Source organism: Aptenodytes patagonicus, chromosome 4 (assembly GCF_965638725.1).
Source record: "Aptenodytes patagonicus chromosome 4, bAptPat1.pri.cur, whole genome shotgun sequence".
NCBI lineage: Eukaryota > Metazoa > Chordata > Aves > Sphenisciformes > Spheniscidae > Aptenodytes > Aptenodytes patagonicus.
The window spans coordinates 23,770,930-23,792,875 of NC_134952.1; positions in this window are offsets into that span (position 1 = coordinate 23,770,930).

Consider the following 21,946-nt stretch of genomic DNA (forward strand, 5'->3'; position numbering starts at 1 on the left):
AACCCCCAAATCTCTTTATTCTTTGCTTGGGTCTCTCTTTTCTGGCCCAGTGCTTGAAATACTTCTCCAATGCACATTTCAATATGTATGGAATCTCTGTGCAATTTTATCTGAGATGGGTTCAACTCATCTCTGAAGACAATATTTATTAGTTCTCCAGGCAAATTAAAAGACCCTGATAGTTAAAATAAGTCCCACTTTACATCTTAACATTTCTCCATTAGGGACTTTCATGGCTGTAACTTCATTATCTATGTACATCTCTCTAATACAAACAATGACTATCAATTAAAATGAGATTGAAGTGGGTCTTGGGGCAAGTATAATTTCCTTTTAATATGCATTTGAAACACAACTGCAAAAGGAAATGGCTTCTCCTTTGAATTAAGGAGATCCAAATCTGGGACTCAGTTTGGCTGCTTTACAGCAATTCTTGTATAGTGCAATCCTGGAAGCAAATGAACTGCACCTTTGAGAGACTTTGACTGCATAGGCACAATCCCCAAGGATATAGAACCTCTGTAGCAGTTCCAGTAAGTTCATTTTTCTGGCTGTAAGCAAAGGGGACATGACCTGGAGTCCCATATGCCATGGATATCCCTAGCTGCTTATGTCAGCTGATCTGTATTACAGCAGTGTGAAAAATCTACAAAATATTTGTCATTTAATTCACTTAACATTTAAAGATCATTGAAGGGAGCTGAAGAGAGAGAAATGAAAATTAAAGAAATCACTTTAATAGGGAAAACTACTAAAGCTGTCAGACATAGCTGAAAGATCTTACCTTGACTACATCACGAGGAAATTATATAACATAATAATCTGAGTTTATTAAGTTTGCTCATTCTGATGTGTCCTTGAATTTATCTAGGAATATGAATAGAAACACTGGGTAATAATTACCTATTTTGAATCCATGTGGATTTCTTCCAAACTGTTCCCCTATTCTGTTTGACACTGAAACTCTAGGGGGATGCAATCAAAGGCAGTAAATGAACTTACTCAGAAGCTCTCTAAGGCATTCTCAACTTGCCATGAAACTATTACTGTAACAAATTATATTTGAGAACTGTGCAAAAATGGCCATTTGTACTGGATTCCTTTATACGTGTTCCATCTGAAAGGGAAATCTGCTGCAAAACAGCAGATAAACACAAAACATGTTTTTCTCTGAAAAAAAGCTTTAAATGTGGAGAATTACTTGGATGTCAGACTACTTATTGCTACCCATTCACATCATTTTTATCAGTCACTTCTGATTTCTTTCATCCGACGCCAAAATTAAAGTTTTCAGAGCCAGAAGTCAAATGTTGATCATAAGATCCAAATACATAGGGTGAAAAGATTTAAAGTGTTAGAATAAACAATGAACTAAGTTAAAATAAGCCAAGAACCAAAGAAAGTTGCTTTTCACAGTTCTGGTCTTTCAGCATGTTTGGTTCCAAAAAAAAAAAAAGTTCAATTTCAAAGCTCAAAATAGCAATAATGTAGCAAAGGAAATTCCTTGTCAAGAAAGTGAATTTTATATTGATTTTTTTTGTTGTTGTTGGATGGTTGTGGGTTTTTTTGGGTTTTTGTGGCTTCAACTCAGAAATGCATATTAACAATGGTGTTTTTCAAAAGTAAGGTAGAAACATTCTGAATGTAATGGGATTTCTGCTCCAAAATGATCTTGAAGTAACAGTGAAAAGAATTGTGTTGGGGGCAAATGTAATCAATGTAAGGTATAGCTCTTCTATTTAGCTGAGGCAAAAAAGTTATTTTTCATGAGTGCAGGATTAGGGCCTTAATTACCCTTTAAAATAAAATGCCAAAGTACTAAATATAATAAATCATGATTTTCAGTTAAAATATACAAACATCTGACTTAAACCAAGTGTGTTATACCTTAGGTTCATTAACCCAAAACCAGATTTTAAGCTGAAATTACTTTTATAACATTAAGTATTTTATCCCATATATTCCTGTCCTGGTTTTGTCAGGGATAGAGTTAATTTCTTTCCTAGTAGCTGGTACAGTGCTGTGTTTTGGATTTAGGATGAGAACAAAGTTGATAACGCACCGATGCTTTAGTTGTTGCTAGGTAGTGTTTACACTAGTCAAGGACTTTTTAGTTTCCCGTGCTCTACCGACTGAGAAGGCTGGAGGTGCACAAGAAGCTGGGAGGGGGCACAGCCAAACTGGCCAAAGGGACATTCCATACCATGTGACATCATGCTCAGTACATAAACTGGGGAAAGCTGGCCGGGGGTGGGCCGCTGCTCGGGGAGTGGCTGGGCATCGGTTGGCAGGTGGTGAGCAATTGTACTGTGCATCACTTGTTTTGTGTATTATTATTATTATCATATTATTATTATTATCATCATCATCATTATTTAATTTCAATTATTAAACTGTTTTTTTTCTCAACCCATGAGTTTTTCTCACTTGTGCTCTTCTAATTCTCTCCCCCATCCCACCGGGGGTGGGGGGGAGTGAGCGAGCGGCCGTGTGGTGCTCAGTTGCCGACTGAGGTTAAACCACGACAATTCCTGATGCAATTAACCCATTTTCTTATTGCACTTGACATAGGACTTTCTTTTTATATGTGCCAGAAGGCAAAACCAAGTGCAATCTTCCACTCATTTAGTAAGTAATCCCTTTAATCTTGTCCAGATATAAAAATATTAAATCCATTTTATTTATAATTACTATGGAATATATTTATCAAGTTGTCCATTTCTAATACAAGGAAGACTTTTTCCCAACATGTTATGAAATTTCTTTTTGGCATCTGTTGCTTATCTGTCTTAGGCAGTCCCATGAAATGCACTACTTCATCATTAGTACTTTTCAATTTTATTTACAGTTTGCAGAAAGTGGAAATTATTCCAAACAGGGTGAAGGCTCACTTAAGTTTCTCTGCTACCTAACCAAATTGTTTTATTTATCTGCTTTAGTAAATCTTAAAATCCTTAAAACACTTGGGAAAAAGTAAAGTTATTTTTGTCCTTCAGTAGGAATTCTAGGTTAGAAAGAACCTAAAGCATGAGGGACTACTGTTTCAGGATAAAATGTCTATTTGCATGTCAGCAATTCAACATGTGTTTCTTGTTGATTCTCTGGCATTGGTTAAAGAAAATGTTATTAACTCTGAATTATTGATGTTGACTATTTCCAGAGATGAATGAATGAGGCTATGGGAGAGAAAAGGAAGGTAGGATAGAAATATACATATTTCGTATTTCTTGTAGGAATAAAATTAATCTGGTATGTGATGCAAGAAAACTATAAAAATAACCACAGTATTCCAAACTTTGAACACTCAAGCAGCAGTTACAGCACATGAATAAAGCCAGAAGGTAGCAATATAGCATATAGTGCCCATACAGGCCTACAGATGGAGGTTAGTTAACCTTCATGTTATCCCTTAGGTTAGTTTTCTGGGAGAAGAGGGAAGGGGGAATCTGTGTCTAAAACACATGGCTGGACAGTCCTGTGGTGAGGTTATTTAGCATTGTGGTCTTTAGAGCTCCTGTAGGATTTTTCTTAGAAATAAGCAACTCCACTCTTAATTTCTACTGTCACGTAAAGTAATGTTACATGTAGGTATGCTGCTTAATCTCAAGATAAAACAAGGGATGTAGGTAATGTCATCCACATATTGGGCAGGAACCAAGTACAGGCTTCTCTATTACAGTTAGTCAGCTAAATTCATCTAGGAGTCACTGAGGTTCACTGAGAGTAGTACTCTCCTACACATCTCCACATGAAAGAGGTAAAGGCATTCGTAGTTACTCATGGTAGCATATGGCTATGCTATAGGTCAAGCATTATAGGTCAAGGCCTATAATTATATTCTGCCTAGATTCCGCTTGAAATATTTATTTCCTTATTACGATGTCTTCTGCTGTGGCCCACTATGGCCAAGAGAAGTAGTCAAAACCAGCTCAGAGTAAGGGAAGCCCCGTCCAGTTCTGAGACCCTATAAAGCGTATAGCACTGACTAGTAATGGCAAAGGTTTTTTTACTGGGTTACAGTTTCACCCAGCTGCCATACTTTGGCTTGTAATATGACTTTCTGTGTGACAGAATTAACCAGTATTTCTATGCAGGCTTTACAGATAAATTGACTTGTGTGGTGGGGTTTTTTTGGTTTTGTTTTCTACAATGCTAGATTAAACTGAAGTACTCTTACCATAAATTTAATTTTTAAAGGAGCTTAATATAGTTTAGATCAAGTATAATTTTGAGGGGCTTAAGTAAATATAGACAGAAGTTATAGACTATATCCTGCATTTCTGAAAAGAAAAACACATCATAATTAATGCCAGCCATAAATGTCTGCAGGATGGGGACTGTCACTGTACTTTTGTTTCTGGAAGTAAGTGCAGCCCTATTACTATGATTTATAGAAAAAAAATGCAGTAACTTCAGTGAAGTATTTTATTTCTCACAAATAGGCATATAAAGATTCACTCTTGTTGTTTTCCTGTTGTATTCCTGTGAAGAATGGGTGGGAATAAAGGAGATTAGACAGGGAAAGGCAAACAAGCAAGTAAAATTAAAAATGCAAACCCTGTATTTTGTTTGTCTCTTCCATACAGTGCTTTAGAAAGAGAATAAGACTTAAGAAAAAACACATTTTTTTATTGGAACTGTACTGTTGAAGTAGTATAATTACAATAAGAATCTGGAACAAATTCTTTATTTTCCACTTAAGGAAGAAAGGTGAAAGAGCACAATAGCTGGAGAAGATAAGCATTTGTTGATGATCTGCATTTTTTTTAAGAGCAGAAAATCTTCACTGAAGAGATGGATTTCAACAAGAAGGCGAGGCATGATTTCTGTGTTTTCTTTCAGATTTTTCCACTAGCTTAATTATTTAAAGGTTCTAGTGGCTGTTTTTGTAAATGACAAGTAACATGTACTTCTCAGATTGTGGACCTCACCTTTCATCACTTGACACATGATTAACATTTAGCAAAAGACACCTTTCTAAGTAATTTAGTCTTTGCACATAGCTTTTCAAACATAATGAATGATTTAAAATAGGGATATTGCTGACAAATCTGTTTCATTTTGTTAGTGTGACTACAAGGCACTGTCTTTTTTTCCAGGCAGGAGAAAACTTTCTTTTTTTTTTTTTTGGTGCTTAAATTGTATAGTCTTGTCTCAAAAAGACAAAATATTTTAAAGCTCTTTAATAAAAATAAATCCTACTTATTGATTTAAAATAAATTTGTTATTTTTAAAAATAAATTTCTAATTCTTCTTTAATGATTAGCAGAACTAAATGAGCTCAGGCTATTTCAGCCTATTTCATTTATGCAGAAGAAGGTTAAAATATGACTTAATAACGGTCTAGAAATACCTACAGAAGGAAAATTACTTCCAGTAATGAAAGCTAATCTAATAGACAAACACATAAGATCTGGTGGCTAGAAAATGATATCTAGAACACAATAATTAAAAAAAAAAAAAAAAAATCCTGTGGTTTAACCTAATAAGGTTTAACCATAACAAACTGAAAGTGAAGGTTATGATGAAACTCAGAACAAGACAAGCATACTGATACTTCCCTTATACATTCTCCCAATAAATTTATTTATTGTTAGTTGTTTTCTTGAAGATGGTATCTCTACGGTTGGTAGCCCATCATGGAATTTTATTCACACAGTGTGTCAGTTGGCCCTCCTTTTTTTCTTTCTTTTTTCCTTTCCTTCTCCTTCCTCTCCTTTTCCTCCCTTTTCCCCAGTTCAGAAGTAATACTTTAAGAATATCTATTCCTTCTTCAGTCTTATAATTTATTTAATGATTTTTAGTCTGTATTGATGCCAAAGAGCTTGTCTGAAGCTTTGAATGATCTTCAGTGGAATGGACAACTTAGTTAACTTCACTGTTTAATCACATGAATTAGTTGTTATGAAGTCTAAGCAGTGTTATGATTATTATACCTGACACTAACTCATGTGAATTGATTTTATCTTCTTTCAAATTCTGTAGCACACCTCATTCAGTAATTATTGTTTCACAGAATTATATATATAGAATAATATATATATATATTTAAATTAAGGGGGGGGGGAAATAACAAACAACCTTCAGCAAACACTTTCCAAAGTCACAGTAAAATGCAAAACATTATTTGGTTGCTTTCTAAACAGCTCCCCTCATAAACAGACACAAACACCATATTTTCTGTTACACTCATGTTTTAGGGTTGTATCAGCTCTTTCTGGACATTTGTGGTGAGTTAGCCTTGGCTAAGGGCCAGACGCCCACCCATCTGCTCTCCTGATCTCCCTCCTCAGCAGAATGGGGGAGAAGATAGGATGAGAAAGCTGATGGGTTGAGGTAGAGACAGGTAGATCACTTAATAGTTACCATCACAGACCAAACAGACTCAATTTGGGGAAAATTAATTTAATTTTTTGTCATTTAAAATAGATTCTTGTAGACAAAAATAACATCTTTCCTCCTCCACCTTTCCCCATGCCTTATTTAACTCCTTCACTTCCAATTCCTCCAAGCCCAGCTTGACTTCTTCACTTCCAATTCATCTGGGGGATGGGAGGCTGCAGTCAGCACATAACGGTTTCTTTCTGCTGCTCCTTCCTTCTCACACTCTTCCCCTGCTCCAACATGGGTCCTCCATGGGCTGCAGTCCTTCAGAAAAAAAATCGACTCCAGCATGGACTCTTCAAGAGTTACACTGAATACCTACTCCGTCCCCTGGAACACCTCCTCTCCCTCTTTCTCTGACTTTGGTGTTCCCTCTGCTGTCTCTTACTCTTTCAGTTTTTCCCTCCTACTCTGACTTTTTTTTTTCTTTTCTAAAATATATTTTCACAAAGACACCACCAACTTATCTGATGGGCTCAGCTGTGTCCTGCAGTGGGTCTGTTGTGGAGTCAGCTGGAACCAGCTGTGTGTGGCATGGGGGTAGTCCCTGACCTCCCCCCACTACCAAAACCTTGCCGTATAAACCCCAATACAGTATTTGCAAAAGGTTTGATAGGAGGGCATGCCAATACAAACTACTAAACTATACAGACCTGCTGTATACTATGGGGGAGAGGGGAAGTGGTTATTTTTATTCTGAGTCCCAAACTTGCAATTGAGTTCCTGGAAGGACATTGTCTCCTGAGTTGAAAAGCAAGCCACTATACACTTTGGTAATTTGAATAATCACTTTTCCAGACTTTTTTAAACTTTATTAAACCTTCCTCTGTTAAACTGAGGTGCCCTTTAATAGAATTTTCCCTGGGAAATGTATTTATACACTGTAACTGAGGCATCAGTTTATATTGTTTTTGAAAAGCTAAAGTTAGACCTATGCAGAATCCTTCACTGTAGAGTGTTTTTTTTCTTTTCTTTTCTTTTCTTTTTTTTGTGCCCCTCCCCATCCCCTGACTTAAAAATAGCTGCAAATACAGAGAGGATGTTAGTTAAATAATAATACTATTACTCAAGAAGGATGGAATAATGGGAACATTTAACGAATGTTAATCAGTTAAATAAAGGGGTACCATGACCCTCAGAACTGAAAAACAAATTTGTTACCATTTATTACCATTTGTTTTAACAACCTTGCATTCTGCATGCAGAAAAACAGGTAAAGGTCCTGAACACTGTTACTCATCTTTTTTTATGCTTACATTTTTTGCTGCTCAATCCTGTTCACAAGCCAATAAAATCTGTGGCTATTTCGCTGTCTACAGCTCTTATCTACAGGGTGCTGAACTCTCTTGGCCTTGTTAAATTGTGATTAAATATTTATTTTAATAAATAAGTAGTCACTGCCATTTTTACTGTCTCTAAATGGTGAAACGTAAGAAGAGGAAAAAATTGTCTTTTGTCCTAGAATCAAGATATAAACTAAATTTTCTAACAGCTACTATGCCAAGGGCAGCAGGTGTTTATTTCAACTTGATTCAAATGAAAGTTCTTTCATAAGACTATCAAGTTTAGAGGTTTCCTCCACAATGTAATAGCTGTTTTGCCAGTTTCTTCATAAAGCATGAAAGAATCATGAGATTATAGGAAAAAGTGAGAACAGCTCCTTGTTTTCTAATTGTAAATTTGTGTTGATTCTTCCAACTAAAATGCTTTAAAGGAAGAATTCCAGTGAGAAGATGGAGACTGATTCTGTCTCCATTAGGGAGACAAGCTATGAACATGAATAACATGGCCTTAAAAGAGGGGGTAGGATACTAACAGATTTCTATTTCTTTTCATATGTAAATGAATTTTCAAATCTTCATGTAGAGGTTAATGTTCCCTAAAACAAAAACAAAACAAAATTCCATGTTGCTTTCCATATAGAGCAAGACATGAAAAAAGTTTTAAAGGTTATTTTTTTTTAAACAGATCTGTCTTTATCTTCTTCTCATCCTCTGGACAAAGTAAGGGTAATATATTGGTCCCAAAGAAATTAGTGTGGGAAAGTTCTATTCATTTGAATGTCAGGATGGTACCCTCTGTGTTGGAGAATCAAACAGAACTATGCAGAAAAAGCATGGCAGGCACACATTGGTATGCTAAAAAGAAATACAGATATTCCTTTTACCTTCTTTTTAAAGTATAGGACAAAGCTCCATATTCGTAGCTTTTATGGAGTAATTATGGATAAAACCATTATTACTACAGTACTACATGTCTACTTGTAGAATTATAATACCTTACACATCCTACAGCACAACAAAAAGAATACAAATGTAAAGTATTGACAACAAATGGGAACAATTATTTGTAAAAATGTTTGTGTAATGCAGCATAAAATTAGATTTTTTTTTCATTTATTCTGAAAAAATGTTTTTTTCAGTCTTTTAAACATTTAAAAGTTCAATCCTTCAGGACTCTAGATATACCTGTCTTTTTAACATTGTGTTTGCCTGTTTATAAATCTATATGTACTAAAAATAATTGATATATATGGACATTCAGATAATCAGAAAATCAGACTATATTCAAATAGCTCACATATACTGTATCTGGAGCATGTTGTATGACTGCTGACGATATTTTGAGTAGTCACACTAGTGAAAACACATGTAATACCCCCTGATTTTAATTTATATCTATAATGGATGTTTGAAACATAATACAGGGCAATATGTGTTATCCATGACTTAATGTAACACAAATTTTACATTTAAACTTGTCAATGGAGTTTTCCATAAAAGTTTTGGTTTGTAGGGCTGTATATTTCCTGAACATAAATGGAAACTATCAGACTGTGTGTGCACAGGAGCTGCTATAGATTTCATTTTATGACCTTATGTGGATACAACCCCTTAAAAATATCCAATCTCATTGTCATGAAGTATGTTGAAATGTTGTTTTTTGTTTTTGTTTTAATCTTGTTAGCTACGTGGGAACTGGAGTTTTTTTAAAAAAAGTTTTTCCTTTCTTCTATATTACCTACAGTTGTCGATAATATATTCATATATGTGAATATATAGTCAATATTTTTTATTTTATTCAATATTTTCTTTTATTTTTTCAATATATATTCAATATTTTGAATATACACATAATACAGGACATAATATACTTTGGGGTTGCTTGATGAAAGCACTGCATTTTACAGAAAGAAAATTGATTACTGATGTTTCAGCTTATTTAGTTGCATATGTTATAGTTTCTTACATAAATATAGGGTTTTTTGTTCCTCCCTGGATTGTCAACAAAATAGTAGACAAGAGAACTTAAAATCTCAATATTTTATCTAGAATAGTAGGACATGATTGTTCTTTGAGGAACCCTTGCCATTATATTTAACATCCCCATTATGTTATGATCATCAGATGGTTCATGCTTCTATTTTCAGCTACTGTTATCAAATTTACTTAGTAAGGTGCATCCTTCCACCTTGCTAGAGAACCCAGATGGTGGAACAGATCATGGTCTGGTAGACCACGAACAGAGTATCATTCACATCTTTGGACTTGTTATGACTTAGATAATCAAGATGTTCTCTGTTTATATCCAGGTGAAACTCCCCCTGTGAAATTAACAGTTTCTGCAAAACTTGTAGATAATTACCCACTTGGGACATAATTCTTGTAATGTATTTTTCCCATTACATTATTTACTACTTACTATAAGTTATCCTTATTAAATTTGAAATCATAAAAAAAATTGTACATACCATATTATTTAAAGATCTATTATAATGAAAGAAAAAAATAAAGCAGGTATAACCATGAATCACTATAATATTGTCATCATAACAGAATAAAAAACTTGCTATTAAACACCTATCCTTTTAATATAAAAACACAATTTCTGAGACATTCTCAAATGAAATACTTGCAAATTTCTTCTTAGGTATTCCTCTTCATCCTAGTGGTTCTTCTTGGCAAAGGTGATGAGGATAACAAATGGAACTTGGAGAGGGTTGGACAGACACCAACATTTATATAAAGTTTGCATATTAAATCTCAATCTGAATTGGGAAGCACCTAGCTTTGTCTTCATGTACTTCAAAGGTGTTGTAGCTTGTCTAAGCTCACAACTTAAAATTGCTTTTACTTACACTAGGGTAAATTAACAGTTACACTTTTGAATTCACTAGAGTTATGCAGGTAAAATAAGACTAGTAAATAAAAAGTAAACAATGCCAGAGGTAAGGTCTTTAACTCCACCTTTTCTGTTGTTGTTGTTGTTGTTGTTGTTTTAAATAATATAATTTCATACCAAGCATTATGATGTTGAAAGTCATATGATCTCTTACAGAATTTATTTATCATGAAGCACTGACCTAGAATTCACTTTTCAAACTGTGGGCTGCTTGAAGTCTATTAGAAAAAAAAATAATTCTAGATGGTAGTGGGGTGGGGATGGTAAGCTGGTGAGAAAGTGAAGTGCATATGGAAAAGGAATCAGTGAACAATATGTGAAGACTCTAACTGCTCTGTTGGCTCTTGTAGGGTTGCCCAATTATTTGATTTAATGTCTAGCTGGTTTATTATGCAAAAATACTGTTGATATTAAACTGTAAAGACTAACAATCCCTCAAGACACATTCATGCCAGAATCTGTTCCTCATTCCTCACCTTTATTCAAACAGAAAGAACCATTATTACTGTGGCATTTAAATGCTGTAGCTATTGCAGCATGCAGTACATTGTATCAACACACTAACCTTAATAGAAACATATTTGATGCCAGATTATTAAACTCCAGTTAATTAGTTGGACACATCTGTGCTTTTGAAACTATTCCACAAGGCATGATATACACTATGCATAATAACTGGAAAACACACAGGGTTTCAGAACTGTTCAAGCGTAAATGAAAACATAAACCTTGCAGGATGCTTCCCTTTTTGATCAGTTAGAACTCACAGACATGCAGAAACACATTTTAGTGTGAAAGATTGTGAAAAATACCCCTTGATATAGAAGACCATTAGTATTGTGATCATCTTTTAAAACGTCAGTAATGCTCCAGGTTGAGACAAGGCAAAAGAGATGTAGCACTGAAATCTGTATGTCCCAGACATTCTGCAGTGTTTCAAGAAGCCATTACAGAAAAAGATGAGCTATGACAATCTTCAGAAAGCCTGCAGCTGTGACTGTGATGCAGGAGATCATGAGATGCCCCTGATAAGCTTCTCTGACACCTGGCTTTTTGTACTATCATAAAACGAAATTCCTACCATGCAAAGAAAGGGACAGATACCAGTTTATGGGAAACGTGTAGTATTTAATGGCAGTTTCTCTCTCAGTGTTTCTTTGTTCCTATTTTCAAAATTAATTCCATGGTTAACCTTGTAACTGAAGCTCTCTGTTGTGGTAGCATTTTTGTTGCAGAGAACATGAGCACCCCTGTTGTGAGGCTGTTTGAGAAGGTGTGTGCTCTTCTCTGTGCATGTGGGGAATGCTGAAGTATGTGATTACAGGATAGAACCTAATTTTTGATTTCATATTTGCTTCCCTCAGTGCTGTTTCCTGGTTGTGGGGAAAAAAAAAACATAACTATAAAAGATTTAAATTAAGAAATAACAATAAACTGAAGGTTCGGGCTTTTCTTCCCTTTATCTAATTGCTTTTGCTTTATTTATTTTCTCCAAGTCTGTATATCTATCTTTCAAATCATGTGTGTATCTGACAGTTTGATATTACTGCTCAAGGTACTTTTTCTTCAGGTATTGCTCTCGTTCACTGTTGTGCTGGGTCCAGCTGGGATGGAGTTAATTTTTTTCATAGCGGCCTGTATGGTGCTGTGCTTTGGATTTGTGGCTGAAACAATGTTGAAATAACATTTTAGCTACTGCTGAACAGTGCTTGCACAGCCCTGAGGCTTTCTTTTTCCCACTCTGCCCCCTCAGTGAGCAGGTTAGGGGTGGGCAAGGAGTTTGGAGAGGACACAGCTGAGGTAGCTGACCCAAACTGACCAAAGGGATATTCCATAGCGTATGATGTCATGTTCAGCAACAAAATCTTGGGGAAATAAGGAGAATGGGGGGATGTTTGTGCTCATGAGGATTGTCTTCCCAGGTAAGCATTATGTGTGCTGAGGCCCTGCTTTCCAGGAAGCAGCTGAACATCTGCCTGCCTGTGGGAAGCAGTGAAAAAATTCCTTATTTTGCTTTGCTTGTGCATGCAGAGTTTTCTTTACCTAACCTGTCAATCCATGTATTTCCTTCCTATTCTCTCCCCTATCCTGCCATGGGCAGGTAAGTGAGCAAGCAGCTCTGCAGGTGTTTGGCTGATGGCTGGGGTCAACCCACAAGAATTATTCATTCCACCCTCCTGGTGTCAAACTTTCCTACATTTATAAACCAATGCAATTGGTTGTAAAACATTTTTATATATACATATACCTTCAGTATTTTTATTTATCCCCCCCCCCCCAAATCAAAGAGGGAGGGAAAAATATCCCTAGGTTTCTAATCTAAAACCTTATATTAATCTGTTTCAAGGTTACTTATGTGCTACTTGAGACTCAAACTCTCCTGTAAAAAATGTAAGGTGAAAATCTAAACTATATCAGCTATCTCCATTGCTTTTCCAGCACAGAAAATAGTTTGTTGTTGTTTGGGTTTTTTTTTTTTTTAAACATATTAAACACCAAGGACAGATTGTCAGTTGGTATAAGTCAGCATAGCTCCATTGAAGTCAATGCAATCATGAAACTTTAAAACATCTGTAGTACCCATCCACCTTTTTATTACTGATGTATTCTTAAAAATAATTTGCTATGTTGCACAATTTAAGAGACGGTGTTTTGTACATGATACAAAACTGATAACCTTAACAGATCCTTATGATGAAGGTACGAATTTTGAGAGTGATAGCATAAAAAGTACAGTTTTCATTATTTATGATCTCTTTGTTGTTTGTCAAGTTTATGTGCTCTGGTATTTGCCTATGTTACTTTGTACCCCAGCTTACAATGGTTCAGTAAAGAAAAGCTGCTCTGTTAAAAGGATTAACCATGGAAGCATTAGCAAAACTTATTAATGATCTGAACATGGACACCCTGGGTGAACTAAACATATATAGAACTTAATTGCAATTTAAGTTAGATATTAATTATGTTAGTCCCAAGTTTAAGTTACTCAGATCTCTTTATAAACCTGTCATCTTTTTCACTCATTAGTGAAAATGCCTTCTCCTTGAAGCTGCTGTCCACCAGTCATTTATTTTAAACACTCCTCATAGGTTTAACAGACCTTTGATTTTCAACAGTTAAGGACATTGCTGTAATTAGTTGTGTATTCAGTGCTTTCAGGGGAAAACTAGCTACTGTATCCATGACAAGTCTTCAGAAGTTAATCTTTTGAACATTACAAGAAAGAGACAAAGAGACAAATTGTAACACAAGATGGAAGGCACTCTCCCTGACCGTGTAACTAATTAACATAATCACATTATTTGTACAGAAAGAATATAGGCAAGCATTTAATGTTGCAGAAATTACCACATGTTGAAAAATTGACCAAACCAAATCCTTTTCCTTGCAGATTCTTGAAGTTGGATGCAAAGTCCAGTCACAGTATAATTTTTTTTTCTCCTTTTTTTTTTTTTTTTTTTTTTTTTTAAACAGCTGGACTGTAAAGTAAAAGCATAAATGCCATTATTCTGGATATGCAGCATGGACAGATAAAGAAAAAGTGGATACATTATAAATATATGTATTATTTTTAAAATATGCTGTTAATTCTAGAAGATTGTTTCCTATAAGCAAGTATTTAAAGATGCAGAAAGGACCAATGAACATCTTTAGAAATGTCTAGGCATTTGACTCATCCAAAAATCCAACCAGATGCTTATTTATATTTAAATGCCTTCAAAATATGATTCTGAGCTCAGTTTTTAGAGCTGAGTAGGGCAAATGGAACCAAGGTTTTCAGGAAGTATTAATCACCAGGTCACTGAAATTCAGGTTTCCTGCAAGTCATCTAAAACTGGACTCTCAAGACCAACATTGCCCAAAATTGCTTTCAAAAGTTGCCTTTGAAAAATATTGATCTTTGAACATACTCTGAAAGATATTAAATACTAAATTGAAAGCTGAAACTAAAATTTATGGCTATATTTCCACACTAACAATACCTCTCAGGTTTCAATTTCTCTTCATAGCTTTCCCATGTTGTTCTATTGTTCCAGAGACATAGTTAGAAACAATCACATAGTAGTGATATCAATTGCCCAGTAGTTCTGTTATGAAAGAAATAGTCCATGACTATCATAACGTACGTCTTTTAGTATGCAAATAGTTGAACAGCTTTGTTCATTTCAACCATTCTTAAAGCTTCAGGCTTTAATTATCGATACCTGCAATATAAGATTGACTTGAGAGTAAAAAAAAAAAACAGGCTGTTCTCCATTTGTGTTCCTTTTTCCTCCATATAATGGATGTATTGAACCAGCTGCAGTCTCAGGCTCTCCTTACTGAACATTCTGTGTTTTACAGCATCAACTCATCCATAGCAAAAGTGTTTTCTAAGACTCATGTGGGGAAAGGTACTTCAATACTGAATGATATCATTGTAATTTGATGAAAATTCTTGCAAACTTCTTCTGGTGATTTTAATCTACAGTCTTTTTGGTTTGTTTGTTTTTGGTGGGGTTGGGTTTTTTTGTGACTAGAGAATTGCTGTTAGAAATTTGCGGAAATTTAAAATTGTCAGACAAAACAGATTTTTTTAGAGCAAGACAAAAATGCAGCTGTGTATAAATCTTCAAAATTGATTGTTCAAGCTTTGTTACTGAAAAAAAGGGTTATTTGCATGGTTTCATAGGTCTTGTAGGATGTGTTTCTTGGTATCTGATTGTAGCTGTTTAAAAGCTGGTGTCCAATATGATTTCTTTTATTGTAAATTGATATAGAACTATACATATTTTCCCAAGCTAAGATAAATGTCTCAGTACATGGGATGCAATAGTCTTCCAGAATTTACACTGACTATAGGAGAAACTTGCATGAAGATTTTAGACTGAAACCCTAATTCTTAGATAGCTAAAGGTATGTCTAATGAATTTCAGCTTGCCGTTGTTTCCTGCCTGGATGCCTTAACTTTTAGGAGTAATTTTAATTTCCTTCTTTGGTCTGTAAACATTTACATTAATTAACTACTCCCAGGGGAGTGGAAAATATGGAAACCCATCAACAACATAAAAAGTAAGCAATATATAAATATCCAAGTTGTTTGTCCACAGCTTTCACATTTTGGAAAGTGGTCCTTTTTCAGGCTGTTCTCTTTAGGGTAACCTGCTGTAAAAGGACACAAGCCAGTGGGGGCCCTTATGATCAACATTTCTTGATTAAACAGGTCCAACTTTTCCATTTGTTGAAAATAACCTTCCTTCACAAAAACGGCTGGAACTTTTCTTCTTCTGTGGCCAAACAGGAGAACAGGGATCACAAAATTTCTGGGTTTTGCTACAACACATTTCAAACATCTCCTTCTAAAATAGGTCTTCAAATTATGTGATATTTATGTTATAGCTTTTGAATACAACAATTTTAGTGTCCATCAAAGCTATAGATGTAGTAATTTTTTCTCTCTATACTGTGGATTAATGACCCATCTCTTTTCTGACGTAGCAGAGAAAAAAAGGGAATGGGGTCCAAGACAGACTCTTACTGGATTATGCATCTTACTGTCTAAGATTTCTCTAACTTCTGGAAAAAATACCCAAATAATAAACATTGTAGAGAGCAGGAAATAACAGCTCATCACTTCATTTTTATTTTGCTAATACTCCACTGAAACCCTAGTCTTTCCATTTCTACTCAAAAAAACTATTCTCATTTCCTCTCATATAATATTTTGATCTCTAATAGGGAGAGGTTGTGAAATAGTATCCCATACAGAAATGTGATAACTCTCCAGTACAACTACAGTAATAACCCATGTAACATCAAAAAGATTTCTTATTCCTTCTATACCAGCTCAATAGGTACCAATCATTATCTACATTGCTCGAATTACTCTTGCTGTGGTTTATATTCACAGTTTTTTGGCACCAAAAGTTATGTGAAAACAAAATTTAATTTTTCAGGCAGTGAGAAAAAAAATCATTGGAAACACTTCATTAATCTATAAAATCTTTCATAGAGCTGTTTCCTGTTTCCACATTGATGCCATAACAACTCTTTCTCATCATCAAAACAGTCACAGAGTCATGAGAAAGTCTAGATTACAAGGGAGCTCTGCACATCCTCTGGTTCCAAACCCCTTATAAAAGCAGGGCCAAGGTTATCTGGTGCCCTGCCAAGCTGAGTCTTGAACTTCTCCAGTGAGGGAGATTCCACTTCTTCTTTGGGCAACCTTATTCAATGTTTAATTGTTCTCATGATGAGGAAAATTTTTCTTGTATTTAGGCAGAATTTCCCCTGAAGCCACTTGTGCCTGTCACCTCTTGTTCTGTCACCTTGCAACCTAGTGAGAAGACTACCTCTGTAAGTTCTCTGTAACTCCCTTTTAGCTACTTGAAGACCGTGATTAGGATGAGCCTTCTCATCTCTAGGATCAACCTTCTCATCTCTAGGATGAATAAACCCAATTTCTTCAACCTTTCTTCATGTGCCACGTCATTCAACCATCTAATCATATTGGCAGCCCTTTGCTGGATCTTCTCCAATTGTTCAATGTCTCTCTTGAACTGGGGAATCAAGCCAATCAAGCATAACAATCATCTCAATTAGTATTCATGCTGAGTACTGCCAACTTACTGTGTCTTCAACAGCTAAGAAAGATGGCCCTGGGAAATTATTGAGGAATTTGAAACTTTGGCTTTCCTCAAAATATCATAAACCTTCAACTCTGTTGGTATAAGTGGCTTTGGTATGGGGTTTGTTCATTTGCTTGTTTGTTTTTAAATTTTAAATAAAAAGGGAAACAAAATCTAAGTTTAATTCTGATAATTTTACTCCTCAAAATAGGGTTCAGGTTGTATCAGAGGTGTTATGATTCCAGGAAAAAATTGATATTTTCAGACATCTACTCTGTGTTATGTTTAAAAGGTCTTGGAGATCGGGGGAGATCCTTGAAAACTGAAGAACAGCAGCTGTTGTACCTGTCTTCAGAAAATGGTGAAAGGTGAGCCTGGGTAACTAGAGGTCAGTCAGCCTCACTTTGGTCCCTGGGGAATGTTTTCCTGGAGCTCATTTCTGGCACATGAAAGAGAAGAACGTGATTGGTAACAGTAAGCCCAGGACAGATCATGCCTGACCAACCTGATTGCTTTCTACAATAAAATGATTGCATTTGTGCATGAGGGGAGCACAGTGGATGTGACTTACCTTGATTTTAACAAGGCTCTCAACACTGTCTTCCACTACATTCCTATTCCAAGTTAGGACATTATGGTCTGGATGGATGGACAGCTAGTTTGGTAAAATACTGACTGGATGACCAGGTTCAGACAGTAGTGGTTGATGGGTCACCTGGAGGCCAGTGACAAATAGAGTACTGCAAGAATCTATCCTGTGACTGGTCCTGTTTAACATCTTTTCCAAAGACCTGGACAAAGTGAGGGAATGCTTGCTCACTATGTTTGCAGATGACACCAAATTAGGGGTGTACTCAAAGAGTAGCCATCCACAGGGACATAGCCTAGAGGAATGAGCCAACCTTATGAAATTCAACTAGGACAAATACCTGGGAAGGTTCTGCACCTAGGAAGAAAGACCTCACAGGAACAGTACAGTTGAGGGTCTAATTGACTGGGGAGCAGCTCTGCTGAGATGAATCTGAGACTGTTGGTGGGTGGTAAGCTAGGCATAAGCTAGCAGTGTGCTCTGGTAGAAGCACTAACAGGATCACAGCCAGGAGACAGAAGGGAGTGGCTATTCCCTTCTCCTCAACATTTTTGAGATCATATTTGGAGTCCTGCATCTAGTTCTGGACCTCCCAATACAAGAAAGACATAGATAAACTGTTCAGCAGAGGTCCTCCAGTGTGGTGAAAGAGAGGCTGTGGGGAGAGGCTGAAGTAGCTGGGCTTGTTCAGATTGGAGAAGAGATGGCATTGGAGGAATCTTAGGACAGTCTCTCCCATACCTATGGGTAGGTTATCAAGAAGACACAGCCAGGCTCTTCACAGTGGTACCTGGTGGGAGGATGAGAGACATGAGGCATGAGTTGAAACAACAGAGGGTCCAACTGGAAAAGAGCATAAACATTTTCTTCATGAGGATAGTCAAGCACTGGAATAGGCTGCCCAGAGAGTTTGTACAGTCTTCATCCTTAGTGGTTTTAAAGACCCAGCTGGATCAACCCCTTAGCAAGCTGGTCAAACCTCATAGCTGAATCTGTTTTGAGTAAGAGTTTTGACTTAGAGACCTACTGAGGTCTCCTATTATTATCATATGATACTATGATCTTTGTTCCTTTATTTTCAAGTAGAATTTTTCTAGAGAGGTTTAATCGTACCTTCAATGTCTTTTATCTATAGACAAGTACTTAGTGCAATGTAATAATTAATTTATTTCTCAGTTCTTTTTGGCAAGCTAAGATGCTTATCAATCTCAATGTCTAGAATTGTCAATCTTCTATACAGTTTACATGTATTTTGGTTGCACAATTTTTTGCTTTTTCTGAAATGTAATTACTGGACTTGGAGGATGTATGCTTTTATTACTCTTTCTAATTTAATTTAACTATAATTGCTATATTGCAATGTATAATTGCTAGCTGTTTTTATAGATCTAGGCCATTTTGATACCTTAGTATATGTAGTTCATGTTGGGTTGTCCACTACGTCTTTTGATCCATCTCAGTGCGATTGTTTTCTAATTTATAATCCCTTAGTTTGTATTTATTCAATTTACTTTGAATTTACCTTTGCACTTGTTGGCATTAGAACAGTGTTAGTTTTAAAGAGATCAGTTTATTGTGTGATATGAATTTCCCAACATAACTGTTGTTTGTCATACACAAATCGTATTAGTGCACTGATGAATATTCTACAACACTGATGAAAATTTTAAATAGCATTTCAGTATCACATTTATTCCAGAAGAATTCCATTAAGAATGTTCCCATTAATTTATAAGGTTTTGTTATTGATTATTATGTTCGGTAATTTGTCTGATCTTGATTTCCTTCCTTTCTGTATTTTATTTATATTGTATGCAGCCACTAATTTATTTCAAACTAGTATGACACTCAATTTCCTGACAAGTCCTTGATACACATCCTACTGCATTACATTTATGCCCTACTTTTATCAATCAAAATTATAATTTAACTGAAGAGTAAAATATCACTAGTTTGATTTTCTCTCCTCCTGTAGACTGGGATTAAAATTATTCCTGCTTTCAACCATTTAATTAATTGAAATTTGTTTGAGCTTTCCTATGGAAATGGAAATCTTCACTATGAGGGTGGTAAGGCACTGGAACAGGTTGCCCAGAGAAGTTGTGGATGCCCCATCCCTGAAAGTGTTCAAGGCCAGGTTGGATGGGGCTTTGAGCAACCTGGTCTAGTTGAAGGTGTCCCTGCCCATGGTAGCGAGGCTGGAACTAGATGATCTTTAAGGTCCCTTCCAACCCAAAACATTCTATGATTCTATGAAAGGATGAAAAGGTAACTGCTCTGTCATTTGTATATTCATGGCATAAAGTTAACATTTGTTCAATCTTCTTTAATGTTCATGTTATATAAGTGGGGAAAAAAGTGGATCAGATCACATCTAATACTTTTAAGTGGGTTTTTTCCATGCAGATTTTTGCAAATTTTAAAACTATAATTAGGGTTTTTTTTCACATCACAGAGGACTTGAAAGTATTTTGTTACACATATATGTGAATCTATAAATGCTGCTTCTCTGGTTCTTTTCCTATCAATGTCAACAGCTTTATCTCCTACAGTAAATGGATTTCTCTGTTAGGACTTCCTGTTTTTTCTGGTAAGAATCCTGCCTCTGAGCTACTAAGATGCAGCTTAATTAGGTCATTCCAGTCTTTTTTTCAGGACGAAGTCATCAGTAGAAAAATATTCTGAAATTGTCTTGTTTTCTCAAGGCTGCCTGAGAGACTGCTAATTGCAGATATAGGTTGAAAGTGCAAAGGGTTTAAAGGTGCTATTAGTAAAGTTGTTAAAAGTCTGGCTAAAGAATCTCTGCTTCTAGAGATAAGCAGGATCTTTATGCAATAGTTAAATAATAATTTTCTGGGAGTGGGTATTCTCAGCATAGATGTCAGTGTTTGAAGTTTTTTGGCTGTGGTGGTGTTGGTGTTTTTTCCTTTTCTACAAAGTCTGTTTGAGATTAAATTCTGAACCCACAGAACAGAGAATATTAGAACTCTTGATGAGGAATGCTGTTGAGAAAAGGAGAGATGTGAAAACCTTCTTATTTACAGTGAAGATAAATTGTTGCCCAAAAGTGAGGCTGTGAATTCACTACAAGAAGAAATACACTGCTCTGAGTTCCTGGTTTTGTTTGAGTTTCACATAAATCTAAATTAATTCAAACAGTATCATGTTGTTATCCTTCATAGATTTCATATACATCTCAGTGAACAACTTTAAAATCTTTAAAGATTATTAACAATTGTCTCTTGCATGAAGTCAAACTAAAATTGAACTATCAACTAGTTTGAAATATAACTTCTTAAAAATTTATCTTGAATTAAACTTTACTTATTATTCTGAGGTCTGATGCCCTAATCTACATCCAAAACAGTATTAATATTTTGAATCAACATTTAATCTGAACTATTGTTTTGAAGTTTTACCAGAACTTAAACAAAATATATTACTTGGTTTGTATACTTTGGTTTCAAGTAATTTTATCTACAACATCTTAATGGCATCATCTTGACAGTATTACTGAGACAATACACCCAGTGATAACAAGGTTTCAGTTCTATAAGGTGCTGAATATCTTATGTATACCATAGATGGATTAGGCCCAGATCCAACAAAGCATCAAGCTTGTCATTCCAATTGAAATAGAAGTTATGACCCTAAATAATTCTTTATATCTGAAGGCTAGAAATACTTCTAGGCAGTTGTATTTTAAAATTAATCTAAAGCAGGTCACTGTTCTAAAGCAACTACGTAATCCCAGCATAAAACATTCATACAGTTTGCAACTTTTATCATGATGATTTTTTTCATAGCCTGTTATCTGAATTAATAGACCCTTTTTATGTATAAAAGAAGTAATATAGCTTTGATTCCGTGTGACATGTAAATAATATATAATACATAAATATGACACTTTTTACATGCCTTGATAAGAGATGAAGTGCAATGACCATTGTGGCCCAAATTCAGCTTACAACTTGAAAGTGTTTTTTAGTAGTGGAAAAGACATTTCAGATGTTCAGAGAGCTATTAATATGGGTTTGCAGGACTGCAAGTGGCAGAAAGGTCAGTGTAAGTAAACTTGTGCCTTTGTAATGCTCAAGTCAATAATGTACTGGGATCAAAGCAAAATCAAAGTTACTATTTAGAACCATCTCGTATCTGTATTATGTATTTTTTTCTTCAGGTC